The 22,705-nt window shown below is 51.2% G+C and overlaps 1 long non-coding RNA gene and 1 pseudogene across 1 annotated transcript in view; both read left to right on the forward strand.

Annotated features, from left to right (window-relative positions):
- LOC135521109 (uncharacterized) overlaps positions 1–22,705 on the forward strand; it is a 68,775-nt gene that overhangs the window by 38,603 nt on the left and 7,467 nt on the right. The gene's annotated exons all lie outside the window — the stretch shown is intronic.
- On the forward strand, positions 19,203–19,357 carry LOC135521424 (U1 spliceosomal RNA; annotated as a pseudogene).

Genomic DNA, 22,705 nt, shown 5'->3' on the forward strand with positions numbered 1-22,705 from the left:
GCCTGACTCCAACCTGACTACAGCCTGACCCCAGCCTGACTCCAACCTGACTCCAACCTGACTCCAGCCTGACTCCAACCTGACTCCAACCTGACTACTGTCTGACTACAACCTGACTCCAACCTGACTCCAGCCTGACTCCAACCTGACTACAACTTTCTCCAGCCTGACTCCAACCTGACTACAGCCTGACTCCAACCTGACTCCAACCTGACTCCAGCCTGACTCCAACCTGACTCCAGCCTGACTCCAGCCTGACTCCAACCTGACTCCAGCCTGACTCCAACCTGACTCCAGCCTGACTCAAACCTGACTCCAGCCTGACTCCAGCCTGACTCCAGCCTGACTCCAGCCTGACTCAACCTGACTCAACCTGACTCCAGCATGACTCCAACCTGACTCCAGCCTGACTCCAACCTGACTCCAGCCTGACTCAAACCTGACTCCAGCCTGACTCCAGCCTGACTCCAACCTGACTCCAACCTGACTCCAGCCTGACTCCAACCTGACTCCAGCCTGACTCCAACCTGACTCCAGCCTGACTACTGTCTGACTCCAGCCTGACTCCAGCCTGACTCCAGCCTGACTCCAGCCTGACTCCAGCCTGACTCCAACCTGACTCCAGCCTGACTCCAACCTGACTCCAGCCTGACTCAACCTGACTCCAGCCTGACTCAACCTGACTCCAGCCTGACTCCAGCCTGACTCAACCTGACTCCAGCCTGACTCCAGCCTGACTCCAACCTGACTCCAGCCTGACTCCAGCCTGACTCAACCTGACTCCAGCCGGACTCAACCTGACTCCAGCCTGACTCCAGCCTGACTCAACCTGACTCCAGCCTGACTCCAGCCTGACTCCAACCTGACTCCAACCTGACTCCAGCCTGACTCCAGCCTGACTCCAGCCTGACTACTGTCTGACTCCAGCCTGACTCCAACCTGACTCCACTGTCTCTGTACTTGTGCTGATTGGCTGAGTTAGCCAAGAACGCCAGTGCTTAGTATCGCGAGCAGGGATTTCTACTGGAGTGGTATTTTCCGAGCTCCTTCCAATAACTCTATTCTTGGTAACAGAGTGAGGAAAGGTATGGTTGTGAGAAGGGTATAGGACTGAGGACTGGCAGATGAAGATGTTCTTTCTCTCTCTCTACTGGACATACAAATGTCTGTCTTGTACATGTCATTTGTGCTTTAGTGTCTGATATCTCAGTTTATTTTCCTATTTCTCAGGTGTCTCAGAGGTGATCGACTGCCAGTCCAGGTACTTTCTCCGTGGTGTAGACTAGAGACAGTGAAGGGGCAGCAGTCACTGTAGATAGGAGAGAAGTGTAGGGGTCTTGTCTGTGGTGTAGACTAGAGACAGTGAAGGGGCAGCAGTCACTGTAGATAGGAGAGAAGTGTAGGGGTCTTGTCTGTGGTGTAGACTAGAGACAGTGAAGGGGCAGCAGTCAGGTTGTAGTCAGGTTGTAGTCAGGTTGTAGTCAGATTGGAGTCAGGTTGGAGTCAGTTTGGAGTCAGGTTGGAGTCAGACTGGAGTCAGGTTGGAGTCAGGCTGGAGTCAGGCTGTAGTCAGGTTGGAGTCAGGCTGGAGTCAGGCTGGAGTCAGACTGTAGTCAGGCTGGAGTCAGGCTGGAGTCAGGCTGGAGTCAGGCTGGAGTCAGGTTGGAGTCAGGCTGGAGTCAGGTTGGAGTCAGGCTGGAGTCAGGTTGTAGTCAGACAGTAGTCAGGTTGAAGTCAGGTTGTAGTCAGATTGGAGTCAGGTTGGAGTCAGTTTGGAGTCAGGTTGGAGTCAGGTTGTAGTCAGGCTGGAGTCAGATTGGAGTCAGGCTGGGGTCAGGTTGGAGTCAGACTGGAGTCAGGCTGGAGTCAGACTGGAGTCAGGTTGGAGTCAGGCTGGGGTCAGGCTGGAGTCAGGCTGTAGTCAGGTTGTAGTCAGACAGTAGTCAGGTTGGAGTCAGGTTGGAGTCAGGCTGGAGTCAGGTTGGAGTCAGGCTGTAGTCAGGTTGGAGTCAGACTGGAGTCAGGTTGGAGTCAGTTTGGAGTCAGGTTGGAGTCAGACTGGAGTCAGGTTGGAGTCAGGCTGGAGTCAGGCTGTAGTCAGGTTGGAGTCAGGCTGGAGTCAGGCTGGAGTCAGACTGTAGTCAGGCTGGAGTCAGGCTGGAGTCAGGCTGGAGTCAGGCTGGAGTCAGGTTGGAGTCAGGCTGGAGTCAGGTTGGAGTCAGGTTGTAGTCAGACAGTAGTCAGGTTGAAGTCAGGTTGTAGTCAGATTGGAGTCAGGTTGGAGTCAGTTTGGAGTCAGGTTGGAGTCAGGTTGTAGTCAGGCTGGAGTCAGATTGGAGTCAGGCTGGGGTCAGGTTGGAGTCAGGCTGGAGTCAGACTGGAGTCAGACTGGAGTCAGGTTGGAGTCAGGCTGGGGTCAGGCTGGAGTCAGGCTGTAGTCAGGTTGTAGTCAGACAGTAGTCAGGTTGGAGTCAGGTTGGAGTCAGGCTGGAGTCAGGTTGGAGTCAGGCTGTAGTCAGGTTGGAGTCAGACTGGAGTCAGGTTGGAGTCAGGCTGGAGTCAGGTTGTAGTCAGACAGTAGTCAGGTTGGAGTCAGGCTGGAGTCAGGTTGGAGTCAGGCTGGGGTCAGGCTGTAGTCAGGTTGGAGTCAGGCTGGAGTCAAGTTGTAGTCAGGTTGGAGTCAGGCTGTAGTCAGGTTGGAGTCAGGTTGGAGTCCGGCTGTAGTCAGGTTGGAGTCAGGCTGGAGTCAGGCTGGAGTCAGACTGTAGTCAGGCTGGAGTCAGGCTGGAGTCAGGCAGTAGTCAGGTTGGAGTCAGGTTGGAGTCAGGCTGGAGTCAGGCTGGAGTCAGGTTGTAGTCAGACAGTAGTCAGGTTGAAGTCAGGTTGTAGTCAGATTGGAGTCAGGTTGGAGTCAGTTTGGAGTCAGGTTGGAGTCAGGTTGTAGTCAGGCTGGAGTCAGATTGGAGTCAGGCTGGGGTCAGGCTGGAGTCAGGTTGGAGTCAGGCTGGAGTCAGACTGGAGTCAGGCTGGAGTCAGACTGGAGTCAGGTTGGAGTCAGGCTGGGGTCAGGCTGGAGTCAGGTTGGAGTCAGGTTGGAGTCAGGCTGGAGTCAGGCTGTAGTCAGGTTGGAGTCAGGCTGGAGTCAGGTTGTAGTCAGACAGTAGTCAGGTTGGAGTCAGGCTGGAGTCAGGTTGGAGTCAGGCTGGGGTCAGGCTGTAGTCAGGTTGGAGTCAGGCTGGAGTCAAGTTGTAGTCAGGTTGGAGTCAGGCTGTAGTCAGGTTGGAGTCAGGCTGGAGTCAGGTTGGAGTCAGGCTGGGGTCAGGTTGGAGTCAGGCTGTAGTCAGGTTGGAGTCAGGCTGGAGTCAGGCTGGAGTCAGGTTGGAGTCAGGCTGGGGTCAGGCTGTAGTCAGGTTGGAGTCAGGCTGGGGTCTTGTCTGTGATCTACAGGACTCTCACTGTTCATTTCAATCAATCGACATAACCATGTGTACGTCTCTTAGCTGATAACGAGACCTCTCCTCTCCCTCTCTTTTTTTTGAATGGGTGTCCTCTCTCTAACCTCTCAATTGAGAGGAGTGTAACAGGACACTGCCCTCCACTGCTATAAGCTCAGCCCCTTTCAGCAAGGGACTATAAGAGCTCAGTCTCAGCTCAGTGTGTAAGAGAGAGTCTGTCTGTCTGTCTGTCTGTCTGTCTGTCTGTCTGTCTGTCTGTCTGTCTGTCTGTCTGTCTGTCTGTCTGTCTGTGTCAGAGGGGCTGAGGGAAAGAGAGGGAGGGAGGTAGAGAGACACAGCAGACAGACAGACAGAAGAAGAGGGGGAAAGAGAGAGAGAGAGAGGGGGAAAGAGAGAGGAATAGAGGGGGAAAGAGAGACAAAGAAAGAGGAATAGAGGGGGAAGAGAGAGAGATAAAGAAAGAGGAATAGAGGGGGAGAGAGAGAGAGAGATAAAGAAAGAGGAATAGAGGGGGAAAGAGAGAGATAAAGAAAGAGGAATAGAGGGGGAAAGAGAGAGAGGAATAGAGGGGGAAAGAGAGAGAAAGAAAGAGGAATAGAGTGGGAACGAGAGAATAAAAAAAGAGGAATAGAGGGGGAAAGAGAGAGAGAGATAAAGAAAGAGGAATAGAGGGGGAAAGAGAGAGATAAAGAAAGAGGAATAGAGGGGGAAAGAGAGAGATAAAGAAAGAAAGATGAATAGAGGGGGAAAGAGAGAGAGAGAGATAAAGAGGAATAGATGGGGAAAGATAGAGAGAGATAAAGAGGAATAGATGGGGAAAGAGAGAGAGAGATAAAGAGGAATAGATGGGGAAAGAGAGAGAGAGATAAGGAGGAATAGATGGGGAAAGAGAGAGATAAAGAAAGAGGAATAGAGGGGGAAAGAGAGAGATAAAGACAGAGGAATAGAGGGGGAAAGAGAGAGAGATAAAGAAAGAGGAATAGGAGAGAGAGTCTTAGTGCTGTAACATGTGATAGTAGTTTTTGTCGGCAGGGCTGGGTTGTGGGAGCGGGGTCGGCAGGGCTGGGTTGTGGGAGCGGGGTCGGGAGGGCTAGGTTGTGGAGCGGGGTCGGGAGGGCTGGGTTGTGGAGCGGGGTCGGGAGGGCTGGGTTGTGGAGCGGGGTCGGGAGGGCTGGGTTGTGGAGCGGGGTCGGGAGGGCTGGCTTGTGGAGCGGGGTCGGGAGGGCTGGGTTGTGGGAGCGGGGTCGGGAGTGCTGGGTTGTGGGAGCGGGGTCGGGAGGGCTGGCTTGTGGAGCGGGGTCGGGAGGGCTGGGTTGTGGAGCGGGGTCGGGAGGGCTGGGTTGTGGGAGCGGGGTCGGGAGGGCTGGGTTGTGGGGTCGGGGTCGGGAGGGCTGGGTTGTGGGAGCGGGGTCGGGAGGGCTGGGTTGTGGGAGCGGGGTCGGCAGGGCTGGGTTGTGGAGCGGGGTCGGGAGGGATGGGTTGTGGGAGCGGGGTCGGGAGGGCTGGGTTGTGGAGCGGGGTCGGGAGGGCTGGGTTGTGGAGCGGGGTCGGGAGGGCTGGGTTGTGGGAGCGGGGTCGGGAGGGCTGGGTTGTGGAGCGGGGTCGGCAGAGCTGGGTTGTGGGAGCGGGGTCGGCAGAGCTGGGTTGTGGGAGCGGGGTCGGGAGGGCTGGGTTGTGGGAGCGGGGTCGGGAGGGCTGGGTTGTGGATGCGGGGTCGGCAGGGCTGGGTTGTGGAGCGGGGTCGGGAGGGCTGGGTTGTGGGAGCAGGGTCGGGAGGGCTGGGTTGTGGGAGCGGGGGTCGGCAGGGCTGGGTTGTGGGAGCGGGGTCGGCAGGGCTGGGTTGTGGGAGCGGGGTCGGCAGGGCTGGGTTGTGGGAGCGGGGTCGGCAGAGCTGGGTTGTGGGAGCTGGGTCGGGAGGGCTGGCTGGGTTGTGGGAGCGGGGTCGGGAGGGCTGGGTTGTGGGAGCGGGGTCGGCAAAGCTGGGTTGTGGGAGCTGGGTCGGGAGGGCTGGGTTGTGGGAGCGGGGTCGGGGTCGGGAGGGCTGGGTTGTGGGAGCGGGGGTCGGCAGGGCTGGGTTGTGGAGCGGGGTCGGGAGGGCTGGCTGGGTTGTGGGAGCGGGGTCGGCAGGGCTGGGTTGTGGGAGCTGGGTCGGGAGGGCTGGGTTGTGGGAGCGGGGTCGGCAGGGCTGGGTTGTGGGAGCTGGGTCGGGAGGGCTGGGTTGTGGGAGCGGGGTCGGCAGGGCTTGGTTGTGGGAGCTGGGTCGGGAGGGCTGGGTTGTGGGAGCGGGGTCGGCAGAGCTGGGTTGTGGGAGCTGGGTCGGGAGGGCTGGCTGGGTTGTGGGAGCGGGGTCGGGAGGGCTGGGTGGTGGGAGCGGGGTCGGCAAAGCTGGGTTGTGGGAGCTGGGTCGGGAGGGCTGGGTTGTGGGAGCGGGGTCGGGGTCGGGAGGGCTGGGTTGTGGGAGCGGGGGTCGGCAGGGCTGGGTTGTGGAGCGGGGTCGGGAGGGCTGGCTGGGTTGTGGGAGCGGGGTCGGCAGGGCTTGGTTGTGGGAGCTGGGTCGGGAGGGCTGGGTTGTGGGAGCGGGGTCGGCAGGGCTGGGTTGTGGGAGCTGGGTCGGGAGGGCTGGGTTGTGGGAGCGGGGTCGGCAGGGCTTGGTTGTGGGAGCTGGGTCGGGAGGGCTGGGTTGTGGGAGCTGGGTCGGGAGGGCTGGGTTGTGGGAGCGGGGTCGGCAGAGCTGGGTTGTGGAGCGGGGTCGGGAGGGCTGGGTTGTGGGAGCGGGGTCGGGAGGGCTGGGTTGTGGGAGCGGGGTCGGCAGGGCTGGGTTGTGGGAGCTGGGTCGGGAGGGCTGGGTTGTGGGAGCGGGGTCGGCAGGGCTGGGTTGTGGGAGCGGGGTCGGGAGGGCTGGGTTGTGGGAGCGGGGTCGGCAGGGCTTGGTTGTGGGAGCTGGGTCGGGAGGGCTGGGTTGTGGGAGCTGGGTCGGGAGGGCTGGGTTGTGGGAGCGGGGTCGGCAGAGCTGGGTTGTGGAGCGGGGTCGGGAGGGCTGGGTTGTGGGAGCGGGGTCGGGAGGGCTGGGTTGTGGGAGCGGGGTCGGCAGGGCTTGGTTGTGGGAGCGGGGTCGGCAGGGCTTGGTTGTGGGAGCTGGGTCGGGAGGGCTGGGTTGTGGGAGCTGGGTCGGGAGGGCTGGGTTGTGGGAGCGGGGTCGGCAGAGCTGGGTTGTGGAGCGGGGTCGGGAGGGCTGGGTTGTGGGAGCGGGGTCGGGAGGGCTGGGTTGTGGGAGCGGGGTCGGGGTCGGCAGTGTGGTGGGAAAGCACCTTTAGCCCAGAGGGACTTAAAGAGAAAGTGTGTGTGTGTGTGTGTGTGTGTGTGTGTGTGTGTGTGTGTGTGTGTGTGTGTTTCGGCTTCAGCACAGCGCTGTCACTTTAAGCCTGTTACTGATTACACTCTGAAGAATGCAACCGAAGGAGAAAAAAGACTGAAAGGGAAAGGAGAGAGAGAGAGAGAGAGAGAGAGAGAGAGAGAGAGAGAGAGAGAGAGAGAGAGAGAGAGAGAGAGAGAGACGTGTAAGGACAGATTCTTTTGAATTTGGTTTAGTTAAGTTTGGAAGCTAGAGAGACAATTCTCTCTCTTCTCTCCCTGAGAGAGGCAAACTGGAGGGGAACCCCAGATTATCTGACAGAAAGAGAGGGGAGGGGGCAGAGAGAAAGTGGAAGAAGAGGGGAACCGACAGAGAGACAGAACAACACAGAAAGAGAGACTGAGAGGGTCTGGCGTGAAGCTCACAGCCATCAGGAGGAAATGCTCCGAGTAGGTGAGTGGGGGGGGGGGGAGTCCCAGTTAGCACTGCTGCTTCGGATGGGGGGGGGGGGGGTCCCAGTTAGCACTGCTGCTTCGGATGGGTTTCATATGGTCCACGTTAAGGCTGAGAAAACGCTCACTGATCCTCCATCGTCAGACCAGACTAGAGGAAAACTGGAGAAGATCAGAATTACACATTTCCTATTGAATAGAAATATACACTGCATTTAGAAAAGAATACCATCTTTGTGACAGAAATCCTTTCTCTGTAATAACGTGATGATATGTGTTTATATTTGTGTGAGGTACTCTAGCTGAAAGCTCAGTGAGATATAGGAGTGATTTACTGTAATGTATTGGAGCTGTGCTGGATTGAATAGAGACCACTAGTGTGAATGTTACCTCAGAGTGTTATTAGATTAGTTGGATTACAACACATCTGATTCACTGCTACATATGTTACATAGCTGTTACATAGCTGTTAAATAGCTGTTACATAGCTGTTAAATGGCTGTTACATAGCTGTTACATAGCTGTTAAATAGCTGTTACATAGCTGTTACATAGCTGTTAAATAGCTGTTAAATAGCTGTTACATAGCTGTTACATAGCTGTTAAATAGCTGTTAAATAGCTGTTACATAGCTGTTACATAGCTGTTAAATAGCTGTTAAATAGCTGTTAAATAGCTGTTAAATAGCTGTTACATAGCTGTTACATAGCTGTTAAATAGCTGTTAAATAGCTGTTACATAGCTGTTACATAGCTGTTAAATAGCTGTTAAATAGCTGTTACATAGCTGTTACATAGCTGTTAAATAGCTGTTAAATAGCTGTTACATAGCTGTTAAATAGCTGTTACATGGCTGTTAAATAACTGTTACATAGCTGTTACATAGCTGTTAAATAGCTGTTACATAGCTGTTACATAGCTGTTACATAGCTGTTATATAGCTGTTACATAGCTGATTCATAGCTGTTACATAGCTGTTACATAGCTGTTACATAGCTGTTACATAGCTGATTCATAGCTGTTACATAGCTGTTACATAGTTGTTACATAGCTGTTACATAGCTGTTGCATAGCTGTTAAATAGCTGTTACATAGCTGTTAAATAGCTGTTACATAGCTGTTAAATAGCTGTTACATAGCTGTTACATAGCTGTTAAATAGCTGTTACATAGCTGTTACATAGCTATTACATAACTGCTACATAGCTGTTACAAAGCTGTTACATAGCTGTTACAAAGCTGATTCACTGTTACATAGCTGTTACATAGCTATTACTTAGCTGTTACATAGCTATTACTTAGCTGTTACATAGCTGTTACAAAGCTGATTCACTGTTACATAGCTGATTCACTGTTAAGTAGCTGTTTGATAGCTGTTATATAACAGTTACATAGCTGTTACATAGCTGATTCACTGTTACGTAGCTGTTTGATAGCTGTTATATAACAGTTACATAGCTGATTCACTGTTACGTAACTGTTTGATAGCTGTTATATAACAGTTACATAGCTGTTACATAGCTGTTACATAGTCATAGAGTGTAATAGCGTGTATAGCTTGTACTTTGATAGAATTAAATGGATACAGAAATATGACAGAGCTCGTATGCTGTCTCCAAATGTGAGTTATTTAAATAAGCTGTGAAGGGCACAGTATAGAGCAAAATTAACATTTTCTTTTCATAGGATATCAGTCATGGTGTTGCTAATGTCTGTTTTATTGGTTCTATGCAGTCATTGACATGTTCTGTTGGGTTGATACTGTATGTAGTAGAGAATAGGAATGTTGTATAGCTTCCTCCCCGTCCTCTGTCATGTTGTCTCCTCTATAAATTGTGGTAAATGGTACATTCCACTCCTTTTGCCCAGTGGCAGAAGGCATGAATGAACTCCGAGCACGAGAAGTGGATGTATATAATGTAACTCAGCGCGTGTTTCTTTATGAATGGGCAGTCTGAGCGGACAATCTTATTGGCTGAGAGAAGAGCAGGGTTTCTGAATGGACAGTAGGGTTCAGTCGCCTGTGTTTAGGTTTACCCTGTAATAGATGTCAGGGAGGTTTACCCTGTAATAGATGTCAGGGAGGTTTACCCTGTAATAGATGTCAGGGAGGTTTACCCTGTAATAGATGTCAGGGAGGTTTACCCTGTAATAGATGTCAGGGAGGTTTACCCTGTAATAGATGTCAGGGAGGTTTACCCTGTAATAGATGTCAGGGAGGTTTACCCTGTAATAGATGTCAGGGAGGTTTACCCTGTAATAGATGTCAGGGAGGTTTACCCTGTAATGGATGTCAGGGAGGTTTACCCTGTAATAGATGTCAGGGAGGTTTACCCTGTAATAGATGTCAGGGAGGTTTACCCTGTAATAGATGTCAGGGAGGTTTACCCTGTAATAGATGTCAGGGAGGTTTACCCTGTAATGGATGTCAGGGAGGTTTACCCTGTAATAGATGTCAGGGAGGTTTACCCTGTAATAGATGTCAGGGAGGTTTACCCTGTAATAGATGTCAGTGAGGTTTACCCTGTAATAGATGTCAGGGAGGTTTACCCTGTAATAGATGTCAGGGAGGTTTACCCTGTAATAGATGTCAGGGAGATTTACCCTGTAATGGATGGGACCATTACTCTTTTATGGAATGTACAATGTGTGGTTAATGTTCGGGCAATGGTTTAGGACCGCTAATAAACAACTATGCGCTATTTCCATCACCTATCATCGTCTTAGTATTCTCGCGGTTTGCTAAAACTTTGTGAACTGCCGTAGTAGCGGCAGTGGTCTGAGCAGTGCACTTTGTCTCTGAGCATCATGTGTTCGCGTCCAGTGCTGAGCAATACCTTTTTCTACAAATTTCTACGACTTTCTCAGGACATTTTCAACCGTTCAGTCTATTTCTAGTGATCAGGATGCTAGCTGTTTCTATTCCTTCCCCCCGGGGTGTTACACGTCTTCAATTGTAACAGCATACTAACCTAATTACTTTAGTGCTGCTCGTGTACCCCTGAACCACCACAGACAAACATGAACATTGGCCACACTAAAATTAGGACTTAATGCTACCTGCCTAGACAGGAAGATTAGGGATCGCTCAGAAAGCATGGTGTTCGCGCGTGTGTGTGTGACCCCTCCCTCTGAGGAATGCGGTCACAGACAGACCCTCTCACATACACCCGCGCACACACACCCTCTCACACCCTCTCACACACACAAGCATGCCCACCCACACTTGCACCCACACTTGCACCCGCACACACGCCCTCACACACACACCCGCGCACACACCCTCTCTCCCACACACACGCACACACACACACACACACACACACCTTTTCTCTTTGTGTTACTGCAGTACAATGATACTCTATGGCTCCACTACAATGATAGACACTCCTATGGCTCCACTACAATGATAGACACTCCTATGGCTCCACTACAATGATAGACACTCCTATGGCTCCACTTCAGATTACTCTGGTTCTCTCACTCCCCCAGTCCAACTGTCTGGTTCTCTCTCTCCCCCAGTCCATCTGTCTGGTTCTCTCTCTCCCCCAGTCCAACTGTCTGGTTCTCTCTCTCCCCCAGTCCATCTGTCTGGTTCTCTCTCTCCCCCAGTCCAACTGTCTGGTTCTCTCTCCCCCAGTCCATCTGTCTGGTTCTCTCTCTCCCCAGTCCATCTGTCTGGTTCTCTCTCTCCCCAGTCCATCTGTCTGGTTCTCTCTCTCCCCCAGTCCAACTGTCTGGTTCTCTCTCTCCCCAGTCCATCTGTCTGGTTCTCTCTCTCCCCCAGTCCATCTGTCTGGTTCTCTCTCTCCCCCAGTCCATCTGTCTGGTTCTCTCTTTCCCCCAGTCCATCTGTCTGGTTCTCTCCCCCCCCCCGTTCATCTGTCTGGTTCTCTCTCTCCCCTAGTCCATCTGTCTGGTTCTCTCTCTCCCCCAGTCCATCTGTCTGGTTCTCTCCCCCCCGTTCATCTGTCTGGTTCTCTCTCTCCCCCAGTCCATCTGTCTGGTTCTCTCTCCCCCAGTCCATCTGTCTGGTTCTCTCCCCCCCGTTCATCTGTCTGGTTCTCTCTCTCCCCTAGTCCATCTGTCTGGTTCTCTCTCTCCCCCAGTCCATCTGTCTGGTTCTCTCTCTCCCCCAGTCCATCTGTCTGGTTCTCTCTCCCCCAGTCCAACTGTCTGGTTCTCTCCCCCCCGTTCATCTGTCTGGTTCTCTCTCTCCCCCAGTCCAACTGTCTGGTTCTCTCACTCCCCCAGTCCATCTGTCTGGTTCTCTCTCCCCCAGTCCAACTGTCTGGTTCTCTCTCTCCCCCAGTCTAACTGTCTGGTTCTCTCTCTCCCCCAGTCCAACTGTCTGGTTCTCTCTCTCCCCCAGTCCAACACTCTGGTTCTCTCTCCCCCAGTCCAACTGTCTGGTTCTCTCTCCCCCAGTCCATCTGTCTGGTTCTCTCTCCCCCAGTCCAACTGTCTGGTTCTCTCTCTCCCCCAGTCCATCTGTCTGGTTCTCTCTCCCCCAGTCCAACTGTCTGGTTCTCTCTCCCCCAGTCCAACTGTCTGGTTCTCTCTCCCCCAGTCCATCTGTCTGGTTCTCTCTCCCCCAGTCCATCTGTCTGGTTCTCTCTCCCCCAGTCCATCTGTCTGGTTCTCTCTCCCCCAGTCCAACTGTCTGGTTCTCTCTCCCCCAGTCCAACTGTCTGGTTCTCTCTCTCCCCCAGTCCATCTGTCTGGTTCTCTCTCCCCCAGTCCAACTGTCTGGTTCTCTCTCTCCCCCAGTCCATCTGTCTGGTTCTCTCTCCCCCAGTCCAACTGTCTGGTTCTCTCTCCCCCAGTCCAACTGTCTGGTTCTCTCTCTCCCAGTCCATCTGTCTGGTTCTCTCTCTCCCCCAGTCCAACTGTCTGGTTCTCTCTCTCCCCCAGTCCAACTGTCTGGTTCTCTCTCTCCCCCAGTCCAACTGTCTGGTTCCATCACTCCCCCAGTCCAACTGTCTGGTTCTCTCTCTCCCCCAGTCCAACTGTCTGGTTCTCTCTCTCCCCCAGTCCATCTGTCTGGTTCTCTCTCTCCCCCAGTCCATCTGTCTGGTTCTCTCTCTCCCCCAGTCCAACTGTCTGGTTCTCTCTCTCCCCCAGTCCAACTGTCTGGTTCTCTCTCTCCCCCAGTCCAACTGTCTGGTTCTCTCTCTCCCCCAGTCCAACTGTCTGGTTCTCTCACTCCCCCAGTCCAACTGTCTGGTTCTCTCTCTCTCCTAGTCCATCTGTCTGGTTCTCTCACTCCCCAGTCCAACTGTCTGGTTCTCTCTCTCCCCCAGTCCAACTGTCAGGTTCTCTCTCTCCCCTAGTCCATCTGTCTGGTTCTCTCACTCCCCTAGTCCATCTGTCTGGTTCTCTCACTCCCCAGTCCAACTGTCTGGTTCTCTCTCTCCCCCAGTCCATCTGTCTGGTTCTCTCTCTCCCCCAGTCCAACTGTCTGGTTCTCTCTCTCCCCCAGTCCATCTGTCTGGTTCTCTCTCTCCCCCAGTCCAACTGTCTGGTTCTCTCTCTCCCCTAGTCCATCTGTCTGGTTCTCTCTCTCCCCTAGTCCATCTGTCTGGTTCTCTCACTCTCCCAGTCCATCTGTCTGGTTCTCTCACTCCCCCAGTCCATCTGTCTGATTCTCTCTCTCCCCCAGTCCATCTGTCTGGTTCTCTCTCTCCCCTTGTCCAACTGTCTGGTTCTCTCACTCCCCCATTCCATCTGTCTGGTTCTCTCTCTCCCCCAGTCCATCTGTCTGGTTCTCTCTCTCCCCTAGTCCAACTGTCTGGTTTTCTCACTCCCCCAGTCCATCTGTCTGGTTCTCTCTCTCCCCCAGTCCAACTGTCTGGTTCTCTCTCTCCCCCAGTCCAACTGTCTGGTTCTCTCTCTCCCCCAGTCCAACTGTCTGGTTCTCTCACTCCCCCAGTCCAACTGTCTGGTTCTCTCTCTCTCCTAGTCCATCTGTCTGGTTCTCTCACTCTCCCAGTCCATCTGTCTGGTTCTCTCACTCCCCAGTCCAACTGTCTGGTTCTCTCTCTCCCCCAGTCCAACTGTCTGGTTCTCTCTCTCCCCTAGTCCATCTGTCTGGTTCTCTCACTCCCCTAGTCCATCTGTCTGGTTCTCTCACTCCCCAGTCCAACTGTCTGGTTCTCTCTCTCCCCCAGTCCATCTGTCTGGTTCTCTCTCTCCCCCAGTCCAACTGTCTGGTTCTCTCTCTCCCCCAGTCCATCTGTCTGGTTCTCTCTCTCCCCCAGTCCAACTGTCTGGTTCTCTCTCTCCCCTAGTCCATCTGTCTGGTTCTCTCTCTCCCTAGTCCATCTGTCTGGTTCTCTCACTCTCCCAGTCCATCTGTCTGGTTCTCTCACTCCCCCAGTCCATCTGTCTGATTCTCTCTCTCCCCCAGTCCATCTGTCTGGTTCTCTCTCTCCCCTTGTCCAACTGTCTGGTTCTCTCACTCCCCCAGTCCATCTGTCTGGTTCTCTCTCTCCCCCAGTCCATCTGTCTGGTTCTCTCTCTCCCCTAGTCCAACTGTCTGGTTTTCTCACTCCCCCAGTCCATCTGTCTGGTTCTCTCACTCCCCAGTCCAAATGTCTAGCCAACAGCTCACACAATACTTTATTTGATTGTTTACTGAGGTCAAGCGTGTGTGTGTGCGTGTGTGTGTGTGTGTGTGTGTTCGTGTGTGTGTGTGTGTGTGTGTGTGTGTGTGTGTGTGTGTGTGTGGGTGTGGGTGTGGGTGTGTGTGTGTGTGTGTGTGTGTGGGTGTGGGTGTGGGTGTGGGTGTGTGTGTGTGGGTGTGGGTGTGGGTGTGTGGGTGTGGGTGTGGGTGCGCGCACTGGTGATAAAAGTCAGCCATAAACTTTGTCGCTTTAGCCTGTCAATTAAATCACCTATCTATCTGTGCTTATCATGCTGGGAGGCCGGTCTGTGTGTGTATGTGTTTGTTTGTAGGTGTGTGTGTGCTTATCGTGCCTGCGTGTCCGGTCTGTGTGATAGTCCTGATATTGTCGGTATGATGCATAGCCGGTATCTTGATGGTTGAGATTAGATTCTCAGGGGTTATCTGCTCTCTGTCTGATCTCTATATCTACATACTCTATACCTATACTTGATCTCTATACCTACATACTCTATACCTATACCTGATCTCTATACCTACATACTCTATACCTATACCTGATCTCTATACCTACATACTCTATACCTATACCTGATCTCTATACCTACATACTCTATACCTATACCTGATCTCCATACCTACATACTCTATACCTATACCTGATCTCTATACCTACATACTCTATACCTATACCTGATCTCCATACCTACATACTCTATACCTATACCTGATCTCTATACCTACATACTCTATACCTATACCTGATCTCCATACCTACATACTCTATACCTATACCTGATCTCCATACCTACATACTCTATACCTATACCTGATCTCCATACCTACATACTCTATACCTATACCTGATCTCCATACCTACATACTCTATACCTATACCTGATCTCCATACCTACATACTCTATACCTATACCTGATCTCCATACCTACATACTCTATACCTATACCTGATCTCTATACCTACATACTCTATACCTATACCTGATCTCTATATCTACATACTCTATACCTATACCTGATCTCCATACCTACATACTCTATACCTATACCTGATCTCCATACCTACATACTCTATACCTATACCTGATCTCCATACCTACATACTCTATACCTATACCTGATCTCCATACCTACATACTCTATACCTATACCTGATCTCCATACCTACATACTCTATACCTATACCTGATCTCCATACCTACATACTCTATACCTATACCTGATCTCCATACCTACATACTCTATACCTATACCTGATCTCCATACCTACATACTCTATACCTATACCTGATCTCTATACCTATACCTGATCTCTATACCTACATACTCTATACCTATACCTGATCTCTATACCTACATACTCTATACCTATACCTGATCTCTATACCTACATACTCTTACCTGTCCTACTTGGCAAAGTCTCACAGATGGACATTTTGCCATGACACAGTGTTTTGCTGGTACTGGTAGGATTGAATCATTTGATATTGGTCATCAGTTCACCGTGCAGTGAGTTTATTGGCGCTATCTTTGATGACGTCACTATGTGAGGCTCTTCTCACCACACTCTTTTTTTTAAAGCATTCCAAAGGGCTTCTTCTGGTGTCCCCATAGGAGAACCCTTTTTGGTTCCAGGAAGAACCCTTTTTGGTTCCAGTTTGAACCTTTTTGGGTTCCGGTAGAACCCTTTTGGGTTCCATGTAGAACTGTCTTTTTCACTCTCTGTTGTTCCTTTTGGCATGACCTGACGACAATAGACGACAATAGTCACTCCATTGTTGAGTTCAGGCAAAGAGTTCAACGGAATAACGTAGAAGTCACAAGGGCTGCTCGCTGCATTTGGTTTGAAGTACCACACTTGTGTGTGTTGAATGGGAGGGGCCTTCTTAAAGGTGTGTTTGTGTACTCAGGTACGATAGGTTAACGGTTCTCCAAACACCCACCTGGCACTGTGTGTCCCTGTGCCCATATATGGCCATAGCTTCCTTTACCTGGTCCCTCTCTGTGCTTTGAATTCCAGTGAGACACAGAGCCGGGAAGAGACGTGAAAGCAGAAGCATGTCATGGAAAGCAGGATGAATGAGCGAGGCCTGAGATCCGTGTTTGAAGAAGTGTTTTTAATCAGGTAGCTCGGGCTCCCCCAGGTACATAGTAAGTTATTCGGATGGGACTCGGTAATCAGTTGGTGTAATCAGTGGAACTATCTTCACCCACCATTGACCACACTCACAAGAGACTGAACACTTTTCATGGCTCATATTGCTACTATGGGAACTCTCATCAATTGTACATTTTAAAGGAAATTGACTGTAAATGTATGTATGGCCAGTCAGTCAGCTATTCAGGTTAGCATGACGTCTGCGGAGGTTAAGGTAGAATGTGTCTGTCTCTGATAGAGTTCCTCTTCTGAAAGGTAGAATGTGTCTGTCTCTGATAGAGAGTTCCCCTTCTGAAAGGTAGAATGTGTCTGTCTCTGATAGAGAGTTCCTCTTCTGAAAGGTAGAATGTGTCTGTCTCTGATAGAGAGTTCCCCTTCTGAAAGGTAGAATGTGTCTGTCTCTGATAGAGAGTTCCCCTTCTGAAAGGTAGAATGTGTCTGTCTCTGATAGAGAGTTCCCCTTCTGAAAGGTAGAATGTGTCTGTCTCTGATAGAGTTCCTCTTCTGAAAGGTAGAATGTGTCTGTCTCTGATAGAGAGTTCCCCTTCTGAAAGGTAGAATGTGTCTGTCTCTGATAGAGTTCCTCTTCTGAAAGGTAGAATGTGTCTGTCTCTGATAGAGAGTTCCCTTCTGAAAGGTAGAATGTGTCTGTCTCTGATAGAGAGTTCCCTTCTGAAAGGTAGAATGTGTCTGTCTCTGATAGAGAGTTCCCTTCTGAAAGGTAGAATGTGTCTGTCTCTGATAGAGAGTTCCCTTCTGAAAGGTAGAATGTGTCTGTCTCTGATAGAGAGTTCCCCTTCTGAAAGGTAGAATGTGTCTGTCTGATAGAGAGTTCCTCTTCTGAAAGGTAGAATGTGTCTGTCTCTGATAGAGAGTTCCCCTTCTGAAAGGTAGAATGTGTCTGTCTGATAGAGAGTTCCTCTTCTGAAAGGTAGAATGTGTCTGTCTCTGATAGAGAGTTCCCCTTCTGAAAGGTAGAATGTGTCTGTCTCTGATAGAGAGTTCCCCTTCTGAAAGGTAGAATGTGTCTGTCTCTGATAGAGAGTTCCCCTTCTGAAAGGTAGAATGTGTCTGTCTCTGATAGAGAGTTCCCTTCTGAAAGGTAGAATGTGTCTGTCTCTGATAGAGAGTTCCCCTTCTGAAAGGTAGAATGTGTCTGTCTCTGATAGAGAGTTCCCTTCTGAAAGGTAGAATGTGTCTGTCTCTGATAGAGAGTTCCCTTCTGAAAGGTAGAATGTGTCTGTCTCTGATAGAGAGTTCCCTTCTGAAAGGTAGAATGTGTCTGTCTGATAGAGAGTTCCCTTCTGAAAGGTAGAATGTGTCTGTCTCTGATAGAGAGTTCCTCTTCTGAAAGGTAGAATGTGTCTGTCTCTGATAGAGTTCCCCTTCTGAAAGGTAGAATGTGTCTGTCTCTGATAGAGAGTTCCTCTTCTGAAAGGTAGAATGTGTCTGTCTCTGATAGAGAGTTCCTCTTCTGAAAGGTAGAATGTGTCTGTCTCTGATAGAGTTCCCCTTCTGAAAGGTAGAATGTGTCTGTCTCTGATAGAGTTCCCCTTCTGAAAGGTAGAATGTGTCTGTCTCTGATAGAGAGTTCCCTTCTGAAAGGTAGAATGTGTCTGTCTCTGATAGAGAGTTCCTCTTCTGAAAGGTAGAATGTGTCTGTCTCTGATAGAGAGTTCCCCTTCTGAAAGGTAGAATGTGTCTGTCTCTGATAGAGAGTTCCTCTTCTGAAAGGTAGAATGTGTCTGTCTCTGATAGAGAGTTCCCCTTCTGAAAGGTAGAATGTGTCTGTCTCTGATAGAGTTCCCCTTCTGAAAGGTAGAATGTGTCTGTCTCTGATAGAGTTCCCCTTCTGAAAGGTAGAATGTGTCTGTCTCTGATAGAGAGTTCCCCTTCTGAAAGGTAGAATGTGTCTGTCTCTGATAGAGTTCCCCTTCTGAAAGGTAGAATGTGTGTCTGTCTCTGATAGAGAGTTCCTCTTCTGAAAGGTAGAATGTGTCTGTCTCTGATAGAGTTCCCCTTCTGAAAGGTAGAATGTGTGTCTGTCTCTGATAGAGAGTTCCCCTTCTGAAAGGTAGAATGTGTCTGTCTCTGATAGAGAGTTCCCCTTCTGAAAGGTAGAATGTGTCTGTCTCTGATAGAGAGTTCCCCTTCTGAAAGGTAGAATGTGTCTGTCTCTGATAGAGAGTTCCCCTTCTGAAAGGTAGAATGTGTCTGTCTCTGATAGAGAGTTCCCCTTCTGAAAGGTAGAATGTGTCTGTCTCTGATAGAGAGTTCCCCTTCTGAAAGGTAGAATGTGTCTGTCTCTGATAGAGAGTTCCCCTTCTGAAAGGTAGAATGTGTCTGTCTGATAGAGAGTTCCCCTTCTGAAAGGTAGAATGTGTCTGTCTCTGATAGAGAGTTCCTCTTCTGAAAGGTAGAATGTGTCTGTCTCTGATAGAGTTCCCCTTCTGAAAGGTAGAATGTGTCTGTCTCTGATAGAGAGTTCCTCTTCTGAAAGGTAGAATGTGTCTGTCTCTGATAGAGAGTTCCTCTTCTGAAAGGTAGAATGTGTCTGTCTCTGATAGAGTTCCCCTTCTGAAAGGTAGAATGTGTCTGTCTCTGATAGAGTTCCCCTTCTGAAAGGTAGAATGTGTCTGTCTCTGATAGAGAGTTCCCCTTCTGAAAGGTAGAATGTGTCTGTCTCTGATAGAGAGTTCCTCTTCTGAAAGGTAGAATGTGTCTGTCTCTGATAGAGAGTTCCCCTTCTGAAAGGTAGAATGTGTCTGTCTCTGATAGAGAGTTCCTCTTCTGAAAGGTAGAATGTGTCTGTCTCTGATAGAGAGTTCCCCTTCTGAAAGGTAGAATGTGTCTGTCTCTGATAGAGTTCCCCTTCTGAAAGGTAGAATGTGTCTGTCTCTGATAGAGTTCCCCTTCTGAAAGGTAGAATGTGTCTGTCTCTGATAGAGAGTTCCCCTTCTGAAAGGTAGAATGTGTCTGTCTCTGATAGAGTTCCCCTTCTGAAAGGTAGAATGTGTGTCTGTCTCTGATAGAGAGTTCCCCTTCTGAAAGGTGCCTGAAGGTGCGGCTTTACGTCATTCATTTTTTTAACAGGTTTTAAACCAACACACCCTCTATGGACGACAATCACTACCGTAGTAGGATCATACCTACCTGGCAAGAGAGATACCGTGATCAAGAAGGCGGTTCACCCAGGGCGAGGCTCAGCCATTGCACTCCGGCTGTACTGACCCCTCCAAAGTTCCTAAATGTGGAAATCTCGATTGCATAATTTCTGGACTGTGTTCGGGCTCCCCTGTTAAAAAAATCAAATAAAAAACATCAGTAGAGAAGTGTGTGCTGTTACGTCTTACATTTACATTTAAGTCATTTGGCAGACGCTCTTATCCAGAGCGACTTACAAATTGGTGAATTCACCTTATGACATCCAGTGGAACAGCCACTTTACAATAGTGCATCTAAATCATTTAAGGGGGGGAGAAGGATTACTTTATCCTATCCTAGGTATTCCTTAAAGAGGTGGGAATACCTAGGATAGGATAAAGTAATCCTTCTCACATAAATGATTTAGATGCACTATTGTAAAGTGGCTGTTCCACTGGATGTCATAAGGTGAATTCACCAATTTGTAAGTCGCTCTTTATGTGGCAGTGTAAGAGAGAGAGAGATGGGGGAGCTGGGAACTGCATCTAAAACAACGGGAATACTCTGGGATTGGGAAGGTTGTGGGAAAGGGGTGGCAGGGACCTTTGATGTGGCAAACCCTCCATGTCTCCATAGACAGGGGTGGCAGGGACCTTTGATGTGCCAAACCCTCCATGTCTCCATAGACAGGGGTGGCAGGGACCTTTGATGTGCCAAACCCTCCATGTCTCCATAGACAGGGGTGGCAGGGACCTTTGATGTGCCAAACCCTCCATGTCTCCATAGACAGGGGTGGCAGGGACCTTTGATGTGGCAAACCCTCCATGTCTCCATAGACAGGGGTGGCAGGGACCTTTGATGTGCCAAACCCTCCATGTCTCCATAGACAGGGGTGGCAGGGACCTTTGATGTGGCAAACCCTCCATGTCTCCATAGACAGGGGTGGCAGGGACCTTTGATGTGCCAAACCCTCCATGTCTCCATAGACAGGGGTGGCAGGGACCTTTGATGTGCCAAACCCTCCATGTCTCCATAGACAGGGGTGGCAGGGACCTTTGATGTGCCAAACCCTCCATGTCTCCATAGACAGGGGTGGCAGGGACCTTTGATGTGCCAAACCCTCCATGTCTCCATAGACAGGGGTGGCAGGGACCTTTGATGTGCCAAACCCTCCATGTCTCCATAGACAGGGGTGGCAGGGACCTTTGATGTGCCAAACCCTCCATGTCTCCATAGACAGGGGTGGCAGGGACCTTTGATGTGCCAAACCCTCCATGTCTCCATAGACAGGGGTGGCAGGGACCTTTGATGTGCCAAACCCTCCATGTCTCCATAGACAGGGGTGGCAGGGACCTTTGATGTGCCAAACCCTCCATGTCTCCATAGACAGGGGTGGCAGGGACCTTTGATGTGCCAAACCCTCCATGTCTCCATAGACAGGGGTGGCAGGGACCTTTGATGTGCCAAACCCTCCATGTCTCCATAGACAGGGGTGACAGGGACCTTTGATGTGCCAAACCCTCCATGTCTCCATAGACAGGGGTGGCAGGACCTTTGATGTGCCAAACCCTCCATGTCTCCATAGACAGGGGTGGCAGGGACCTTTGATGTGCCAAACCCTCCATGTCTCCATAGACAGGGGTGGCAGGGACCTTTGATGTGCCAAACCCTCCATGTCTCCATAGACAGGGGTGGCAGGGACCTTTGATGTGCCAAACCCTCCATGTCTCCATAGACAGGGGTGGCAGGGACCTTTGATGTGCCAAACCCTCCATGTCTCCATAGACAGGGGTGGCAGGGACCTTTGATGTGCCAAACCCTCCATGTCTCCATAGACAGGGGTGGCAGGGACCTTTGATGTGCCAAACCCTCCATGTCTCCATAGACAGGGGTGGCAGGGACCTTTGATGTGCCAAACCCTCCATGTCTCCATAGACAGGGGTGGCAGGGACCTTTGATGTGCCAAACCCTCCATGTCTCCATAGACAGGGGTGGCAGGGACCTTTGATGTGCCAAAGCCTCCATGTCTCCATAGACAGGGGTGGCAGGGACCTTTGATGTGCCAAACCCTCCATGTCTCCATAGACAGGGGTGGCAGGGACCTTTGACGTGCCAAACCCTCCATGTCTCCATAGACAGGGGTGGCAGGGACCTTTGACGTGCCAAACCCTCCATGTCTCCATAGACAGGGGTGGCAGGGACCTTTGACGTGCCAAACCCTCCATGTCTCCATAGACAGGGGTGGCAGGGACCTTTGACGTGGCAAACCCTCCATGTCTCCATAGACAGGGGTGGCAGGGACCTTTGACGTGCCAAACCCTCCATGTCTCCATAGACAGGGGTGGCAGGGACCTTTGACGTGCCAAACCCTCCATGTCTCCATAGACAGGGGTGGCAGGGACCTTTGACGTGCCAAACCCTCCATGTCTCCATAGACAGGGGTGGCAGGGACCTTTGACGTGGCAAACCCTCCATGTCTCCATAGACAGGGGTGGCAGGGACCTTTGACGTGCCAAACCCTCCATGTCTCCATAGACAGGGGTGGCAGGGACCTTTGACGTGCCAAACCCTCCATGTCTCCATAGACAGGGGTGGCAGGGACCTTTGACGTGCCAAACCCTCCATGTCTCCATAGACAGGGGTGGCAGGGACCTTTGACGTGCCAAACCCTCCATGTCTCCATAGACAGGGGTGGCAGGGACCTTTGACGTGCCAAACCCTCCATGTCTCCAGAGACAGGGTTGGCAGGGACCTTTGACGTGCCAAACCCTCCATGTCTCCATAGACAGGGGTGGCAGGGACCTTTGATGTGCCAAACCCTCCATGTCTCCATAGACAGGGGTGGCAGGGACCTTTGACGTGCCAAACCCTCCATGTCTCCATAGACAGGGGTGGCAGGGACCTTTGACGTGCCAAACCCTCCATGTCTCCATAGACAGGGGTGGCAGGGACCTTTGACGTGCCAAACCCTCCATGTCTCCATAGACAGGGGTGGCAGGGACCTTTGATGTGCCAAACCCTCCATGTCTCCATAGACAGGGGTGGCAGGGACCTTTGATGTGCCAAACCCTCCATGTCTCCACAGACCAGGAAATGGCTAATCGGAGCCGCTGGCTTTCCACTCTGTGGTTGGACGGTTCCTCAGGTCAGACTCTCCAGATCTGAACACGTTGAAGCTGAGGACTAGTATCTGATTGGCTGATGCTCTGAAAGAATGACATGGTAGTTGGTGCTGAAAGAGGACCAGAGTGTGAGGTGCTGCGGACTGAAAGAGGACCAGAGTGTGAGGTGCTGCAGACTGAAAGAGGACCAGAGTGTGAGGTGCTGCAGACTGAAAGAGGACCAGAGTGTGAGGTGCTGCGGACTGAAAGAGCACCAGAGTGTGAGGTGCTGCGGACTGAAAGAGGACCAGAGTGTGAGGTGCTGCGGACTGAAAGAGGACCAGAGTGTGAGGTGCTGCAGACTGAAAGAGGACCAGAGTGTGAGGTGCTGCAGACTGAAAGA

The sequence above is a fragment of the Oncorhynchus masou genome, chromosome 29, assembly GCF_036934945.1.
Source record: "Oncorhynchus masou masou isolate Uvic2021 chromosome 29, UVic_Omas_1.1, whole genome shotgun sequence".
In the NCBI taxonomy this organism is placed as follows: Eukaryota; Metazoa; Chordata; class Actinopteri; order Salmoniformes; family Salmonidae; genus Oncorhynchus; species Oncorhynchus masou.